This window comes from Durio zibethinus, chromosome 27, assembly GCF_047325235.1.
Source record: "Durio zibethinus cultivar Kanyao isolate XHJ-2024 chromosome 27, ASM4732523v1, whole genome shotgun sequence".
NCBI classification, from domain to species: domain Eukaryota; kingdom Viridiplantae; phylum Streptophyta; class Magnoliopsida; order Malvales; family Malvaceae; genus Durio; species Durio zibethinus.
The window spans coordinates 14,459,203-14,477,841 of NC_143188.1; the positions used below are offsets into that span (position 1 = coordinate 14,459,203).

Genomic DNA, 18,639 nt, shown 5'->3' on the forward strand with positions numbered 1-18,639 from the left:
TTCTTTCTGCTCACCCCTTATGCAAGGTCTCAAATACATGTCTAAGACAATCTCCTTTTCAAATATCATGATTGATTAGAATAATCTTTTGACGATGGTTAAACATAAATCTGAAAAAACAAAAAAAGATTTAGTATTGTTGATTTCTAACAATTTATTCATTCCCTTACAGCAAGAAAATTGACTACCAAATTCCTCTTTCTCCTCCAAAATAATCACAACCCAATTCGATAAACCTGCCATTGGCTTCAGCCAGAAACCAGTTTCTTAGCAAACATGCCCTGAAAGATGCCCCCCGTTCTTTCTATACTTATACTACTACTATCACTTTCGCTGCTCTTGCCTCCAACATCAATTGGAATTACCCACTTTGCTAAATGTTAGCTAAGTTATAACCGCAAGGAAAAAAAAAAAAACAAGACAACTATCATTGTATCGTAACGAACTTCTAAGTTAGATTCTTTGTATTGTTCAGTACTTTGTTTGTTTTTGCGGGTTTATTGTAGGAAAGAAGGTTAATGAAGAGATTCAGAGAAATCTAATAGAGGGGAAAGGACCAATCTGACGTGTTCATGAAGGAAGTGGTTATCTCCCAATAGAGTGTCCTCTTCAAGCCAATAGCAAAAAGATTATTGAGATAAGGTTCATATATGTGAGTAAAAAATCCAACTTCACTAAGAAATCTGAATAAAATGTCTTATATATACATGAAAGACCTAAGAACCTAATAGCTTAAACTTTTGGGCTCAAGTGGTGTAGGCTCAAGTGGTGTCTAAATACTCACAAGTAAATGGAGGAGATTATTTGGATAAAGTTCACATGTGACTAAAAAATTTTACATCACTAAAAAATCTGAATGAGATTTCCTATATATACATGGAGGACCCAAAAATCTAATAGTTTAAATTTTTGGGCTCAAGTGATGTCTAGCATGCATGTATGGGCTCTCTGTTGTACTCTCATGGGCTTCAAGAATGATTTATCTCCTCAACAAATCTCACATTACTAAGAAATCATTATGAGATATCCTATATATACATGGAGAACCCAAAAACCTAATAACTTAAGCTTTTGGGCTTAAGTGGTATCTAACATGCATGTATGGGCTCTCTGATGTGCTTCCTTAAGCTCCAACTAATGTTTATCTCCTCAACAAAAAGAAAATGTATGGGCTCTCTGATGTGCTTCCTTGAGCTCCAAGTAATGTTTATCTCCCCAACAAAAAGAAAATTTACTCGGGCAACAAAGGGCCATAACTAGTTATTACAAAACAAAGCCTTGCTATGTGATTAATAATTCTATAAAATTAAATATAGATATACAAGAAATATGGAGATTAAGTGAGGAGAATGCTAAAAGTGCTCCTGAGCAAATAGCCTGAAACATAACTTTATCCCTACTCTATATGTTCTTCTCTCACCTATTGAATTGAACACTAGTAAAAATATTTTTTGTTTCTCATTTTCTCCTTCCATTCTCCCACTTTAATCTTTCTACAAAAGGGAAGCCTCAATTTCTAATTTACGGGTTACCCCTCAATCTAATGGAGTTGCATTGTCAATGAACTCAGTGTTTCTATCTTAATTTGTTGACTAAAAGATGGCTAATGTATTCTACGGCATAATTGTGATTATGATTATTATGATGATGATTCCTCAAAAACTTAGAAGTTGCTAGAATGATGAAGATTATATAGATTCCTTTTCTTTTTCTTTTTGTCTTTTAACAGGATAATTGAAGACCATATAGATTCCATCAAAAGAATTTTACACGCAGTTTTTTATGCTCTTTGCACATGTTACAGATTTTATAGGGTTATATGATATTATATGTACTGTTGACACCACAACTTACTGGCCTTGAACAATCGAACGTGTGAATTTTTACCTTCAACTTAAAAGCCATCAGTGAAAGTTTGCTCCTGCCAACTTTCTTTGTCCCAAAGTACGAAGCAACTCATAGTCCTGCATATTTCGATACATTAGAAGTGCTGAAACAAGCACAAACAGACAATTTCATTTCATCGTCCTATTGTATGGACTCATTGCCACCTTTACAAGACTCCTGGCATGATGTATAGCTACAAATTTGGCATCTAAGACAACTAGTAATTTGAACTTTATGCAGGGAAAAAGTGAAACGTATGCCAGTTCACTTACAGCAACATGGCAGAGCAAAAGAATGCAAAAAGTACTTGTACAATAGAATGTGCACAAAGCTTCCCTGAGGGAAAGCACCTTCCATCGAAGCTAAATACTTTTGCTTTGTGTAATCACCTGCTAGATAGAACCCCCTCTATCAGAGATCATTGCAAGGGGCGACAGGGTTCACAATTTGGAACAGTTTTACATACAGATCTGAAATGATAATTAGCTTTTAGTTTCAGTAGGAATCTAGTGATCAAGGTACAAATGTAAATTGACTGAAGGCCTGCAATCCATTTAAAATAGGTGTACAGTTCCACGTACAGAGACATGCATTCATGCATTTATGTGCAATATGTATATAATGGTATTGAAATCCTGTTTAGAGATTGTCTGAACGTTTGTCCAAGATAGCATTAAAAGCTTCCATGAAAATTTTGAAATAAATATTTATATTACATGTTTCTAGCACAATTATACTCTTTGATGCATCACTACATAAATATAAGGGGAAGCCATCTCTGGCCATGTATTTTTCAGGCACGACATAACACTTCAAGCAATGAGTTGAAGTTCCTGCTTGACCGAATTGTTGTGGCTGTTTAAAAAGCCAAAAACATTGTAGCAATGATTGAAAAATGGAAAGTAAGGGTGCCACTAGTGGGAGCACATGGTCAAAAATTGATAGATTTTCTTAATGAAATGCAAAGCCAATATTGACAAGCTATGGACTTCTTTTCTCAGTAGTTCTAGACTTTTCATGGATGTAATAAAATGACTTTTAATTCAATAAAGATTTTCTTTGATAACAATTGTTATGTGATAAATTCTCTTTATTGTATTCATGTATTTTGTTTTTGCTTTCATTTTTATACATAATTTGATGGTTCCATAAGCATCATCTTAAATTTGTGCATTGTGGAAATCAAGCTTCGAGAATAGCTCAACACCAATATTACATTCGGGCTAGACCTAGAAAGATGGAGCAAGACAATGCAAACCGCTTTAAAAGGTTGGAAAAGGCTCAAGAGATAATGGAGAGGAAGTGAAGTAAAATCCTTGAAGCTCTAAAAAAGATGAACAAAAAAAAAGAGGTAGAAGAAGATACCTCACATGAAGATACTAAATCATTATACCCTTCAGGCTTTCATCCACACAAATCCAAACCGTTCCAAATCTTCAGCCACAGCAGATCATGTTCTTAAATTACAGAATGCCTTTTGCATCCAATCAAGAAAATGTTTAGCGTTATACCAATCATGTATTCACTGAAAAGGCAAATGAGTCCATGTAAATTCTCAAAATAGACGAGACAAAAAAAGAAGTGAAGTTGCAAACAGCTGCACCATTAGAAAACTCTAAGACCGATCAAGCCATGAGCATGATTAAAGAAAGATTGTAGGCTATGGAGGGTATTAATTTTTATGGATCCATGAATGCTATCAACCTTTATTTGGTGCTAGATGTGACTATTCTCCGAAAATTTAAGGTACCATAATTTGAGAAGTACAATGGCACTAAGTGCCCCATTGCACACATCACAATGTATTGTCACAAGATGGCAGTACACACTAGCAATGAAAAACTACTCATACATGTGTTTCAACATAGCTTGATTGGATCTGCTGCAAGATGGTATGTTTAGTTTGATAGGACTCATTAAATCATGAAAAGATTTGACACATTCTTTCATCAATCAATATTGTCACATCATAGACATGGCTGTTGATCACCTTTCATTACAAGGTATAAAGAAAAAAGCATTTGAATCTTTCAAAGAGTATGCCCAAAGGTGGCAAGATGTTGCTGCTCAGGTATAACCTCCCCTAACAAAGAAAGAAATGATAGTGCTATTTGTAAGCACTCTAAAGTCACCATATTATGAGAAGATGATAGGAAATATGACTAAGAATTTTATCAATATAGTGATTTTAGGGGAGATCATTGAAAATGCAATCAAGAGCAATAAATTGGAAGAAAGAGAATCTTCTACTGCTAAAAAGATGTTCAAGAAAAAGGAAAGTGAGACTCAAGCTGTGAGTTTTGACAGGTAGTAATTTAGAAACCACCCTTAATCAATTTATCCCACATATCATCCTGTTGTGAGTCATGCTTCTATTGTAGTTTACCAATCAACTCCATGACCCATCCATACTTAGGCCCTTTATTCGTCCAACTACGCTAGCAAGTGGTGTGTAAGAATCACAAAATTGAAAAAAGCATATAGTTGACTCTATTCCTATGAGCTACATAGATTTGTACTATGAGTTTTACAAGAACCATTTGATTGCTCCCATTCTTGCAAAACAACCCGAACCTCTCTATCCCAAATGGTATGACTCCACTACTCACTGTGACTACCATTTTAGGGTGGCAAGTCATTCCATCAAAAATTGTATCCCTTTGAAACATATGGTGTAAAGTCCGATCAAAGAAGGGTTGATAAATTTTGATACCGATGGAAACACAACATTTAATGTTAGTGGTAACCCGTTGCCCAATCATCTAAGAGCATAATTTTAGAGAGGTTGATTGAAATTGCTTATCCTTTTAGACTTTTTGAGAATATAGATCTTCTTTTATGTACTTGGATTTCATCTTATCTTTTATTATTTTAATAAAGTGATAGATTTGATACATTTTGATTCCTCTTTTGTGTGAAACACCATTATTTATTTTTACCTTCTCATATATTTTCCTATATCCATTCTTTGATTTTGAATAATGAATGTTTAGATAGTCATGACGATAATCCAAGATTCAACTTTGAAAACACCATTCATGATGATTTGATTGATAAATTTCAGATTGTTGGTTTATTGGGACTGCTGAATAAAAAATATCAATCTGGTGAAGAATTTTGAAAATGATGCACTATATGATCAATGCAATTGTTCCTTCACAAATCTATTCTTGGTCAATAAAGATTCTCCAATGAAAATATTTATGTTTAAGATGAGAAATGGCCACATTCTTCTATCCTTCCTTAAAAAAAAAAAAGTAAAAAGGAAAAAAAAATTATCCCTTGCTACCCCATTTAAGCCTATTAAAAATTTCTTTTGAGGAACCCTAACCAAAGATCACCGCACACTAGGGGGCAAAGTTTGATAAACTTATTCATCCTTAGGGGCAAGGCTTTTTGTGATCAAGTTTTTTTGACAAATGAAAAAAATAAAAGAAAATTGATGGGACAAAAAGCCAATATGTTGCACAAAAAAAGAGAAAAAAAGTAAAAGAAGAAGAAAAAGAAGATTGATGGAGCAAAATGTCAAAGTGCTCCCTAAGAAGAAATGGTCCCTAGTTTAATTACCTTGCAAATACAATTTGAGTCTATTTTATCCATTTCTTTCATAACCATTTACCTTAGCCTACATTATGTCCCTTAAAAGTCCATTTGATCGAATGTGAATACTCGATTTGTAAAATCATGAGTTGAATTAAGGTAAATTTACCATTAAATTATTCAAGATTTTGATCAAAGTGTCACTGATAGATGAAAGAGAAAGAGAAATAAAAGGAAAAGATGAAAAAGAGGTGTGTAAAAAAAGAAAAAAGAGAAAAAATGAAGATTTAAATTGAAAACTCAAAATGGCAATTTAAGTTAAGATGAAAACTCAAAAAAATAACTTCTTATGAAGATCTCAAGAATGAGGATGATGATTGGCTCAAAGATTAAGAATATCGATGGAATGTATTTTTTAAAGAGAATTCTAAGTTAGAGTTCAAAATTGTCTAAACAATCATTACTTTGGATATTTATGTTCCATTTGAACAGTCAAGATATTCTACCAGGGTTCACTTTTGACCACATTTCTTTTCATAAAGACCCAATTTTCTTTTACCAAATGAACATCCCATGAATGAATCAAGAAAATATATCATGTCTATCACTAATTTGAATGATGATAAATAAACGAATGACAATGTTCATAAAGAGCTTTTCATTCTTTTAAAGGAAATCCAAGATGAGATAAATGAAAGAAGCTTGAAAAAAATGCTTTTAAAAGAGGCAAAAAAAAAAATGACATAGATAACCTAGTGATGAATCTAGTGATAGATTGATTAACACGACCTATGAGTCATGACAAGATGAGAAGAATGATATGGATTAGCTGACAGAATTAGTTATGAGATTATTAATACTGAAGCTAAGAAAAATTGGTAGAGTCTTGAGAACTTTATCACCACAATTGAAATTTCATGACATCGACACTACATTGCATTGTCATTTATCACTCATTTGATCTTGGCTTAGTCTAGATCATTTTTTTGACTATCAATTCCATCTCAATCATTCAATCTTGCTTCAGTCCAAATCATTTTCTTGACTCATAATTTCATCTCGGTCATATGATTTTGGCTTAATTCAGATCATTTTCTTGATTTATGATTTCACCCCGATCATTCATCTTCGACCTTAACTTGATCTTAATTACTTTATTTTTCAGACTCACAGTTTTATCCCGATCATCCAATCTCAACTCAGTCCAAATTATTTTCTTGACTCATGATTTTACCTTGATCATTCATCTTCAACCTCAACTCGGTTATGGTCACTTTATTTTTTAAACTCACGATTTTGTCTTGGTCATTTGATATGGCTCAATCTAAATCATTTTTTTAACTCGTGATTCATCTCGGTCATTCATCTTCGACCTTGACTTGATCTTAGTCGCTTTATCTTTTAGACTCACGGTTTCATCCTAGCCATTCATCTTCGACCTTGACTCGATCCTTATCGCTTTATCTTTCAAACTCATGATTTCGTCCTGATCATCCGATCTCCGCTTAGTCCACATCATTTTTTTGACTTACGGTTTCACTTCGGTTATTCATCTTGACCTCAACTCGGTCCTAGTCACTTTATTTTTCAAACTCACGGTTCCATCCTGATCATTTGATCTTAGTTCAATCCAGATCTTTTTTCAAACTTATGGCTCAATCCCAATCATTTCTACTTATTGACTTGACTTTTAAAACAGAGTGGGTGTCTAGGTCTTTATATCATCCCTGTCTAACAGAGATGTGCAAAGAAGGATAGCTGTAGATACTCATATATGTCTGGGGTCAAATAAGTTGGTATTGTTATTATAGTATATTATGTTCATAGTATAATACATTATACTATTATTTTATTATATCATTACGTCATATTTATTATTATATCATATTATATTACATTATATTATACTATATTATACTATTATTATTATTATTATTATTATTATTATTATTATTATTATTATTATTATTATTATTATTATTAATTTGATTTTTCTTTCTTTTCTTTCTTCCAATCTATGATCGTAGATTTAGGAAACTAAAAATCTGAATTCAATCCATATGGTCAAGGATTTTATTTCATAATCGAGGGTTTTAGATTCAATCTAGACAAATTACTAAATCTTAGCCTAAAATCTTGCTTGAGTAGAATCCAATCTCAGGATTGAAGCCCAGGATTGGTTTTGTTTGATTCCTAAAATTGCTCCTAAGGGTGGCTATAAATTGAACTAAGGAATAGAAAAGCAGAACACGATTAATATGGGTGGAAAGAAATAGAAGAGCAGAACACGTTTAATCTAGGTGAAAAATAAGGGAAAAAAATTTTGGGAAAGGAATTTTGGGTTTTTGCTAAGATTTTTTAGGTTTTGAGAATTTTGGGGATCTAGATTTCTAGGGTTGATGTGGAGTTTTTGAGTTTTGATTTAGGTTTCTAGAGTTAAGATTAAGGTTTTAGGAAATTTCTAAAGAAATCTGAAAAAAATTGAAATTTTTGATTTTTTTTTTTTAAATTTGGGTTTGGATGAATTTTTAGGTGAAAAATAAATTTTTTGGTTGAATTTTAGAGGTCAAGGATTTCAGGTTAGAGAGAGAGGAGAGACCAAGGCTTTTAAAGAAAGAAGCTAAAACTTGGCTTTTATAGGGCTCCAAAACGACAGCATTTTAGAAGCCCTCAAACTTGCTCGTAACCCTCCGATTCATGTGCTAACCAACTCATAACCCACCAATCCACTTGTTGATTCGCACGCTGACCCGACCCGAATCACAGTTTTTTTTTTCTATTTTAATTTCATTTTTTGATTTTATTTTTTTATTTATTTTATATTTTGATTTTTTTTATTTTTAGTTTTATCTATTTCATTTTACTGATTTTATTAGTTATTTATTTTTATTAAGTGATTTGTCATTTATTAAATATTTTGCAAAACAAAAAAATTTCTTTTTCTAGAAAACAAAAAATAATAATAAATAAAAGAACAAAATTTAAAGATAAAAATACTTGCAAAATAAATTCATAAATTTTACCAAACTATTAGAGAATTTTCATGGATTTAATCTTTAAAATGGAATCCACCAAACTATTGAGAAATTTCATAAATCATTTTTTAAGAAAATAAAAATAAAAAAAAAAAGTAAAAACAAAACCAAAAATAAAAATAAAAATAAAAATAATTTTTATCCTCTAAACTATTAGATGATAGTTTTTCAAATTAAGTCTTACCAAACTATTGAGAGACTTAATGAAATTCTCAAAAATTTTTACAAATTTGGTTATGATAAAATCTCACCAAACTATTGGAAGATCTACCACAACTTAATAGTAAATCAATTTAATAGTAATTAATTAATAAAGTTAATAGTAAATCATAAATAACTTAATAATATATCACTAGTAACTTAATAGTAAATCAGTTTAATAGTAATTAATTAATAAAGTTAGTAGTAAATCATAAATAACTTAATATATAGTAAATCAATAATAACTTATCAAAAAATAATTGATAATTTAGTAATTAATAATTTGAAACTTAAAAGTAATTGATAGTAAATCAATGATAATTTTGAAATAAATAATTGAAAACTAAGTAGTAAATAAATAATAATGTTGTAGTAAATGTATAATAATATAATAGTAAATTACTAATAAGTTAGTAGTAAATTATTGATAACTTAATAGTAAATTACTAATAACTTAATTGTAAATCAATGATAATTTAGTTGTAAATCAATTAATCATTGATAACTTTATAGTAAATTATCGATAAATTAGTAGTAAGTCCATTATAATTTAATAATTAATCATTAGTTACTTAGTAGTAAATCATTTATAGATCAGTGATAAATCATTTATAAATTAGTAATAAATCAATGATAATTTAATAACAAATTGTTATAATCTAGTAGTAAATCATTGATAACTTGTAGTAAGTCATTAATAATATAGTAGTAAATAAATGAAAACGTAATTATCAATTATTGATAACTTTTTTATATTTACATTTGTTAGGGATTGAATTCTAATTATTAGTAGGAATGAAGCTAGATCTTTCATCTTGGAGGTTAGAATAAACCTACTATGAACCTATTCAATAAAAATTTTAATAAAAATTTTTAAATTTGATTAAAGTAATAATGTTATTATATAAAAAGAAATTTATCTCATATATTGTTAGTGTACTATTTAAACTCCATATTTCATAGTTGTAAATCCATAATAACATAGTAGAAAATCAATGATAACTTAATAAAAAATAAGTGATTGTTTAGTACTTAATAAAAATAGATAAAAGCCTCAATAGAAGATTATCTTATGGAAAATAAAAAATTGATTGATTATGAATAGCTTTATCTTCTCTATATGACAAGCAAGATTAGTACTATATGATATTTCAATGAAGAATATATAAATGCATTGATTTCAAAATTTTTAAGGATTAATATGAAAATTTTTTATTAAGAGAAATATTGTATACTCTTTCATTTTCTTTATTATATCAATTAAAAAATGTTCATTGTTGTATCAAAAATTTTAAGGTTACTATATTAGGTAATATTTGTTCAAAAATGTTAAAATTTATCAAATTAATTATTTTTTATAAATTATAATTTAATGAAACTTAAAATTGATTTGAGGGTATTCATTAGCAAAATCCATTTGATACATCTTTATTTAGTTATTTATTTAGTATTTTAATTATTTTGAAATTTTTATTTTTCATTACTTTGCATCGGATTTGACTTAAGATTAGTGATTAATTAAGTTAAATCAAGTTTTATTATTTACCTTTATTCATAGTATACTCAATTATTCACTTATGCACCTACGTAAATTTGACTCAGTAATTGGTGTATGCTTCTCTTTCTTTAAAAAGCTAAATTCAAATTATTTTAAATCAAAATAAAAAGTATACTCAATTACTAATAATTGTAATTTCACTTTAAATATATTCTTAAAAATTAATTAACTACTTCAACTACAAAGACAATAAAAGTGAGACATTAAAGATGAAGAAAAACTTAAATAAGAACTTTTAATTTTTTATAGAAGATGAATAAGAAATATTTGATTTGATTGGATTATTATTTCAATTCCAATTTTGGTTATCCTCAATCATATCAGGTTTTAAATAACTACTAAGTTATTCACTTTTTAAAACCTATTGAAATTGAGTCAAGTTTATTAATTTTCATAATTATTATATTATATTAATTTTTAATTAAATTAAATTTTAAAATGAGTAAAAATTTTTGTATACTCAATTTGAGTTTTGATTTGTTTCAAGTTTGAATTAATTAATTATGTTATTTTTAGTTATAATCTTATGACACCTAATGAACTTCAAAATAAAATGAGAACACAACACAAATATTTCATTTGAAAGGGATTTCATAGTTAATATTCATTTACAAAAACAATACAAAGTTAAATATTATTCAGGTTGCTATAATCTTTTATAATATTTTTTACTTTTTTTAAATGGAGAAGTTAGTTAACATCAAAATATCAAAAAAATTATTTTGAATGATGTTAATAAAAATGAAGCAACAATTTGAAATATACCATCTTTTTTTTTTTTTTTGTAGAAGAAACTTTTGAATAAGTATGTGAAGGTAATTATTGTGAATTCAGAATATTTTAGAATTGTTATTTTTTATAAAGGTTTTTTAGTGAATTTTTTATCTTTACTTTTATCAAATATACATAACAAAATTTTTGCCCAAAATCATAACTCAAAGATAAAAATATATGGCAAAGTTTATTACTTTTCATTGTTGGCAAAAGACTTTAATTTTTTCAATCTTTTATATGCAATTATACTATGTAACAGGTATGTAAATATTTACACTAATCATTTAATCAAATCAATAATAAATCTTAATAAGTATTATTTTATCATGAACTAAATATTAAAAAATAATTTAGAAATATTGACTTAATATATATTATATATATTTATTTAATTTAGTTTTTATATTTACATTACTATAAAAAGTTATGAGTAATTATTATGTGTTAAACTACAAATAACAAATTAAAAGGATTTCTCATACTTTTCAAATCGTCTTCACTTAAACTTCTTTTACTTTTTTTCTCTACCTTACAAATTACAAATCTAAGCATATATTATGGTTATTTTTTCTAGATATACATAAATCAATAAAAGTAGACAATTGATAACTTAGTAATTAATCATTAAAAATTTAAAAGTTATTATTATAACTTAATAGTAATCATCGATAACTTAATAGTAAATTATTGATAACTTAATAGTAATCATCAATAATTTAATAATAAATCATAGATAACTTAATAGTAAACTAGTACTTAGTAATAAATGAATGATAATTTTGTAGTTAATAATTGATAACTTAATAGTAAATTAGTAATAACATAATAGTAAATCATAATAACTTAGTAATAACTCAATTATAATATAGTTGTTAATGCATAATTACATAATAGTAAAACAAGGATAACTTATTAAAAATTAGTAATAATTTTGGTAGTTAATCATTGATAATTTAGTAATAAATCAATGACAACTTAATAGTAAATCAATTTTGGTTTAATAGTAACTAATTGATAATAGTAAATTATAAATAATTTAGTGGTAAATAAATGATAACTTGCTTTAAATAATTGATAATTTAATAGTAATCATTAAAAACTTAAAAATAAATCAATACAGCTCAATAGTAAATTATCGATAACTAACTTAATATTTAATAAATGATAACTTAATAATAAAGTATAGATAATTTATTACAAGTTAGTGGTAACTTGGTAGTGAACAATAGATAATTTAGTAGTAAATTGGTAATAATTTTGTATTAAATAATAAAAAATTAAGTAGTAAATTCATGATAACATAATAGTAAATTATATAATATAATAGTAAATTATCGATTACTTAATAATAAATTAATAATAACGTAGTAGTTTCTAATAATTTAGTTGCAAATCAATGATAATTTAGTAGGAAATTAGTTAATCATTGATAACTTTATAATAAATTATTGATAAATTACTAGTAAATAACTTATAACTTTATAGTAAACTATTAATAATTCAGTGGTAACTATTCAACAATTTAATAGTAAATCATTCATAACATAACAGTTAATTATTTATAAATTAGTATAAAAATTATTGATAATTTAGTCGTAAATTATTAATAGCTTAAAATAAACCATTGACAACATAATAATAAATCAATATAATTTAATTGTAAATTGTTATTTTTTTTATATTTTAAGTTGTTAGGGATTGAACCTTTGTTGCTAATAGAAACAAAGCCAGAATTTTCATCTTGGGGACTAGGATAAATCTATATAAACCTACTTAATAAAAAATTAGTAAAAAAATTAAATTTGAACAAAGTAATAATGTTATTATATAAAAAGAAAAGAAAATTATCTCATATATTGTTCGTGGACTTTTAAAACTCTATATTTTATAGTTGTATATGCATAAAAACATATTAATAAATTAAGGATAGCTTAAAAAAATAAAGTGACAACTTAGTAGATAATTATTAATTACTTACTAACATATTAATGATAACTTCATAGTAAATTAGAGATAACTTAATAGTAAATCAATTTTCGTTTAATAGTAAATAATTGATAATTTTAGTAGTAAATTATAAATAACTTAATAGTAAATCAATGATAATTTAGTAGTTAATCATTAAAAATTTAAAAGTAAATCAATATAACTTAGTAGTAAATAATTGATGACTTGATAGTTAATTACTGATAATTAGTTAATAGTAAATCATGGATAATTTAATATAAATTAATGATAACTTGGTAGTGAATTATATTAAATCAATGATAACATTGTAGTAAATGTGTAATAATATATTAGTAAATCATTAAAAATTTAGCAGTAAATTAACAGTAACTTAGTATTTAATCACTTATAACATTATAATAAATCACTAATAAGTTAGTTGTAAATCAATGATATTTAATAGTAAATTACTTAATCATTAATAACTTTGTAATAAATCATTGTGAAATTGTAGTAAATTAATTATAACTTTATAATAAATCATCAATAATTTAGTATTAATTGATCAAAATTTTAGTAGTAAATTATTAATAAAGTAGTAGTAAATTAATGATAATATAATTGTAAAGTATTAATAATTTAGTAGTAATAAATCATTTATATATTAGTAGTAAATTATTGATAACATAATAATAAATCAATAATAACTTAATTTTCAAGTATATATAACTTTTTATATTTAAAGTTATCAGAGATTAAACCTTGGTTATTAGTTAAAATGAAAATAGCTTCATCTTTGGAGGTTAGGATAAAACCTATCATAAACTTATTTAATAAAAAATTTTGGTAAAAAAATTAAAAATTTTAATGAAGCAATAATATTATTATATGAAAAAATTATCTTATACTAGAATTGAACCAACATTTCTGTTTTGCTGCAATCCAATGTTAGATAGATAATGGTACAAATTTTATCGATGATTACCAAATTATATCATAAGTTACTAAAATTACATCAATAGATTATCAAAATTTTATCAAAAATTACCAAATTCTATGAATGATTGCAAAAATTATATCATAAGTTTACCAAATTGTGTCAATGATTGCAAAAGTTATATCATAAGTTACCAAACTATTATTGAAGGTTATCAAAATTGTATCAAATATTACTAAAAGTTTATCAAAGGTTATCAAACTTTTAACAAAGTTATCAAAATATATCAAGGATAATTAAAATCAAAATTATATCAAAAGTTATCAAATTTTACTTCTATTCTACTAAAATCAAAATTAATTTTTTAGATTTTATTATCATCATCATCATCATCATCATCATCATCATCTAAAAGTATTTATTGGATTAAAATTTTCATGATAAAAATTACATGTGCGTTATGCGCAAGCCAAAGACTAGTACAAATAAAAGGGGAAGCCATCTCTGGCCATGTATTTTTCAGCCACGACATAATAATTCAAGCAATGACTAGAACTTGATTTAGAAAAAGAAGTATTAACAGAGATTCTAAAAGAATGCACTCAGTCTAACCTTGGTGTTTTAACAATATGGTGCTTTACGACTTTTGCTTTGGTCTGACCTGCAGATATTTCATCAGGAAAGAGCTTTGCAAGTTCCTTCATTGTTGCATCAATAATTTCTGAGTCAATTCGTGCAATCCATTCTTCTGCAGGGGCAAAAACTAACTCCAACGTGGATTGTTTGGATTGTAATATTCGTGCATAAAACAATAAATCATTAATTAGTGGTCACATGCACGATAAGGAGACAAGAAGTTAAACAGTTAGCCTCTTTTTGTAGGGGGGGGGGGGGGGGGGGGAAACGGTAATGTCTCTGCACCTATCATTTTACTTTGCTGCAAAATCGATTATTAGATATATGATGGCACAAAATTTATAAATAATTACCAAAAGTATATTATAAATTATCAAAATTATATTATAATTATATTAAGAGGTTATCAATTTTTATAAAAAAAAAATTATCAAATTTGTATTAATGGGTAAAAAAATTATATCATAATTTACCAAAATAATATTGAAAATTATCAACTATGCATCAAAATTTACTAAAATTTTATCAAAAATTATCAAACTTTTAACAAAGGTTAACAAAACATATCAAAAGTTATCAAATCAAAATTATATCAAATATTATCAAATTTTACTTATATATACTAATATAAAAAATAAAACTATTAGAATTTATTATTATTATTATTATTATTATTATTATTATTATTATTATTATAAAAAAAAATTTATTAAATTAAAATATTTTTAAAAAAAATTACATAAACATTACGTATGTGTCAAAAATTAATATATATATATATATATATATATATATAAGATTGAAAGAAATTTCTTAGCACTTAGCGCTCAAATTTTCCACTTTCACTTCACTAAAAGCAGTAACATTGTTCATAGAAAGAGAAACATATACAATTAATAAAGCTGGAAACTTTAGAACATGCTGATTTTCAAATTTTGAATAGTGGATAATATATGTAAGTCGTATGCTTGTGATAAAATGTTCAGCCTGCCAATCTTGAATAATTACAAGTACTATATTTTATTGCCTCTTAGCTTAATTATGTATAGATTTATCAATTTAAAATATGATACAGTGATACAATAAAAAAATGATAACAAAAAATTACGAATGTAACATGGTTTAAAATTTTAGTAAAACTATATAAAAATTTAACAAAATAAAAAATGTATTTCATATTTTCGTTTTGATACGAATTTTGACACGTAATTTTTATTATTATCAAATCTAACTATATTTGGTAAACATAAATAGAAAATGATGTAAGACTAAATCAATCCAAAGAGATAAAAAGCATATGATGTCACAAGGCTCACGAAGAGAGTTTGAGATTTAATTCTGTTGATTCATATAACCATCTATAAAACATTACATTTAATAAATATGAATTCAAATCTCAACACTTTCAATTTTTTTTTCAATCCCCAAATTGACGCCATACAAAGAAATTTCTTAGGTGTTGCACTCCCATTTTGCCATTTCACACCAACCAAAGGCACTAACATTGTTCATATAAAGAGAAACATACAGAACTAATAAAGATGGAAACTTTAGCACATGCTTTTCAATTTTTAATAGTGGATAATATATATAATTTGCACGCTTGTGATAAAATATTCAGCCCACCAATCTTGAATAATTACAAGTACTATATTTTATTGCCTCTTAATTATGTGTAGATTTATCAATTTAAAACATGATATAGTGACATAATAAAAAAAAAAACAATAAGAAAAAATTACAAAGGTAACATGGTTTAAAATTTTAGTAAAACTATATAAGAATTTAACAAAATAAAAAATGTAATTCATATTTTTATTTTAATACGAACTCTAATATGCCATTCTTGTGATTGCCAAATCTAACTATATTTGGTGAAAATAAATAGAAAATTATGTAATAGTAAATCAATCCAAAGTGATAAAAAGCACATGATGTCACAAGGCTCATAGAGAGAGTTTGAGATTTAATTCTATTGATTCATGTAATCATCTATAAAACATTACATTTAATAAATATGAATTCAAATCTCAACACTTTCATTTTTTTTTTCAATCCCCAAATCGATGCCTTACAAAGAAATTTCTTAGGTGTTGGGCTCCCATTTTGTAATTCACACCAACTACAGGCACTAACATTGTTCACATTAAGAGATACATTTAGAACTAATAAAGATGGAAACTTTAGCACATGCTTTTCAATTTTTAATAGTGGATAATATATATATTTGCATGCCTGTGATAAAATATTCAGCGCACCAATCTTGAATAATTACAACTAATGTGGCTATATGTTATTGCCCCTTAATTTACTATGTGTTTGGTAAAAAAAAAAAAAAGGAGTAATACTAGATCAATGACACACGGCTCAAATAGGCAAAGATACTGCTAATATTGCAATGAGTCTCACATGTGTGTCTGATTCTATATATAGCTAGCTTGATAGCAAGCTAAATTACAAAAGCGATTATAAACAGACATTGGTTTCAATGATAAGATAGTTTTTTTTTTTTTTGACAAATGAAAAAAATTAAAAAAAATAAAAGAAAATTGATGGGACAAAAAGCCAATATGTTACACAAAAAAAGAGAAAAAAAATAAAAGAAGAAGAAAAAGAAGATTGATGGAGCAAAATGTCAAAGTGCTCCCTATGAAGAAATGATCCCTAGTTTGATTACCTTGCAAATACAATTTGGGCCTATTTTATCCATTTCTTTCATAACCATTTACCTTAGCCTACGTTACATCGCTTAAAAGTCCATTTTGATCGAATATGAATACTTAATTTAGAAAATCATGAGTTGAATTAAGGTTGATTTGCCATTAGATTATTCAAGACTTTTATCAAAATGTCACTGATAGATGAATGAGAAAGAAAAATAAAAGCAAAAGATGAAAAAGAGGTGTGTAAAAAAAGAAAAAAGAGAAAAAATGAAGACCTAAACTAAAAACTCGAAATGGCAATTTAAGTTAAGATGAAAACTCAAAAAAATAACTTCTTGTGAAGATCCCAGGAATGAGGATGATGATTGGCTCAAAGACTGAGAATATTGATGGAATGTGTTTTTTAAAGAGAATTCTGAGTTAAGAGTTCAAAATTTTCTGAACAATCATTACTTTGGATATTGATGTTCCATCTGAACAGTCAAGATATTCTACCATGGTTCACTTTTGACCACATTTCTTTTCATAAAGACCTAATTTTTTTTTACCAAATGAACATCCCCTGAATGAATCAAGAAAATATGTCATGTCTATCACTAGTTTGAATGATAATAAATAAACGAATGACAATGTTCATAAAGAGTTTTTCATTCTTTTGAAGGAAATCCAAGACGAAATAAGTGAAAGAAGCTTGAAAAAAATGCTTCTAAGAGGTAAAAAAAGGGACACAGATGACTCAGTGATAAATCTAGTGATAGATTAGTTGACACGACCTATGAGTCATGACAAGATGAGAAGAATGATATGGATCAGCTAACATAATTCATTATGAGATTATTAATACTAAGAAGCTAAGAAAAACCGGTGGAGTCTTGAGAACTTTGTCACCACAATTGAAATTTCATGATATCGGCACTACATTACATTGTCACTTATCACTCATTCGATCTTCGCTCAGTCCAGATCATTTTCTTGACTCGTAATTTCGTCTTGATCATTCGATCTTGGTTCAGTCCAAATCATTTTCCTAACTCGCAATTTCATCCTGGTCATCTGATTTTAGCTTAGTTCAAATCATTTTCTTGACTCACAGTTTTATCCTGATCATTCATCTTCGACCTCGACTCAATCTTGATTGCTTTATTTTTTAGACTCATAGTTTCATCCTGGTCATCCAATCTCGATTCAATCCAAATATTTTCTTGACTCACGATTTTACCCCAGTCATTCATCTTCAATCTCAACTCGATCCTGGTCACTTTATTTTTTAAACTCGTGATTTTGTCTCGATCATTTGATATGGCTCAATCCAAATAATTTTTTTGACACGCGATTTTGTCTCAATCATTCATCTTCGACCTTGACTTAATCCTGGTTACTTTATCTTTTAAACTCGCTATTTCATCCCAGCCATTCATCTTCGACCTTAACTCGATCCTTATCGCTTCATCTTTCAAACTC

The 18,639-nt window shown here is 26.9% G+C and overlaps 1 pseudogene; it reads right to left on the minus strand.

Annotated features, from left to right (window-relative positions):
* Positions 1 to 1,904: 1,904 nt before the first annotated feature.
* On the minus strand, positions 1,905 to 14,684 carry LOC111279479 (15-cis-phytoene desaturase, chloroplastic/chromoplastic pseudogene; annotated as a pseudogene).
* Positions 14,685 to 18,639: the final 3,955 nt, after the last annotated feature.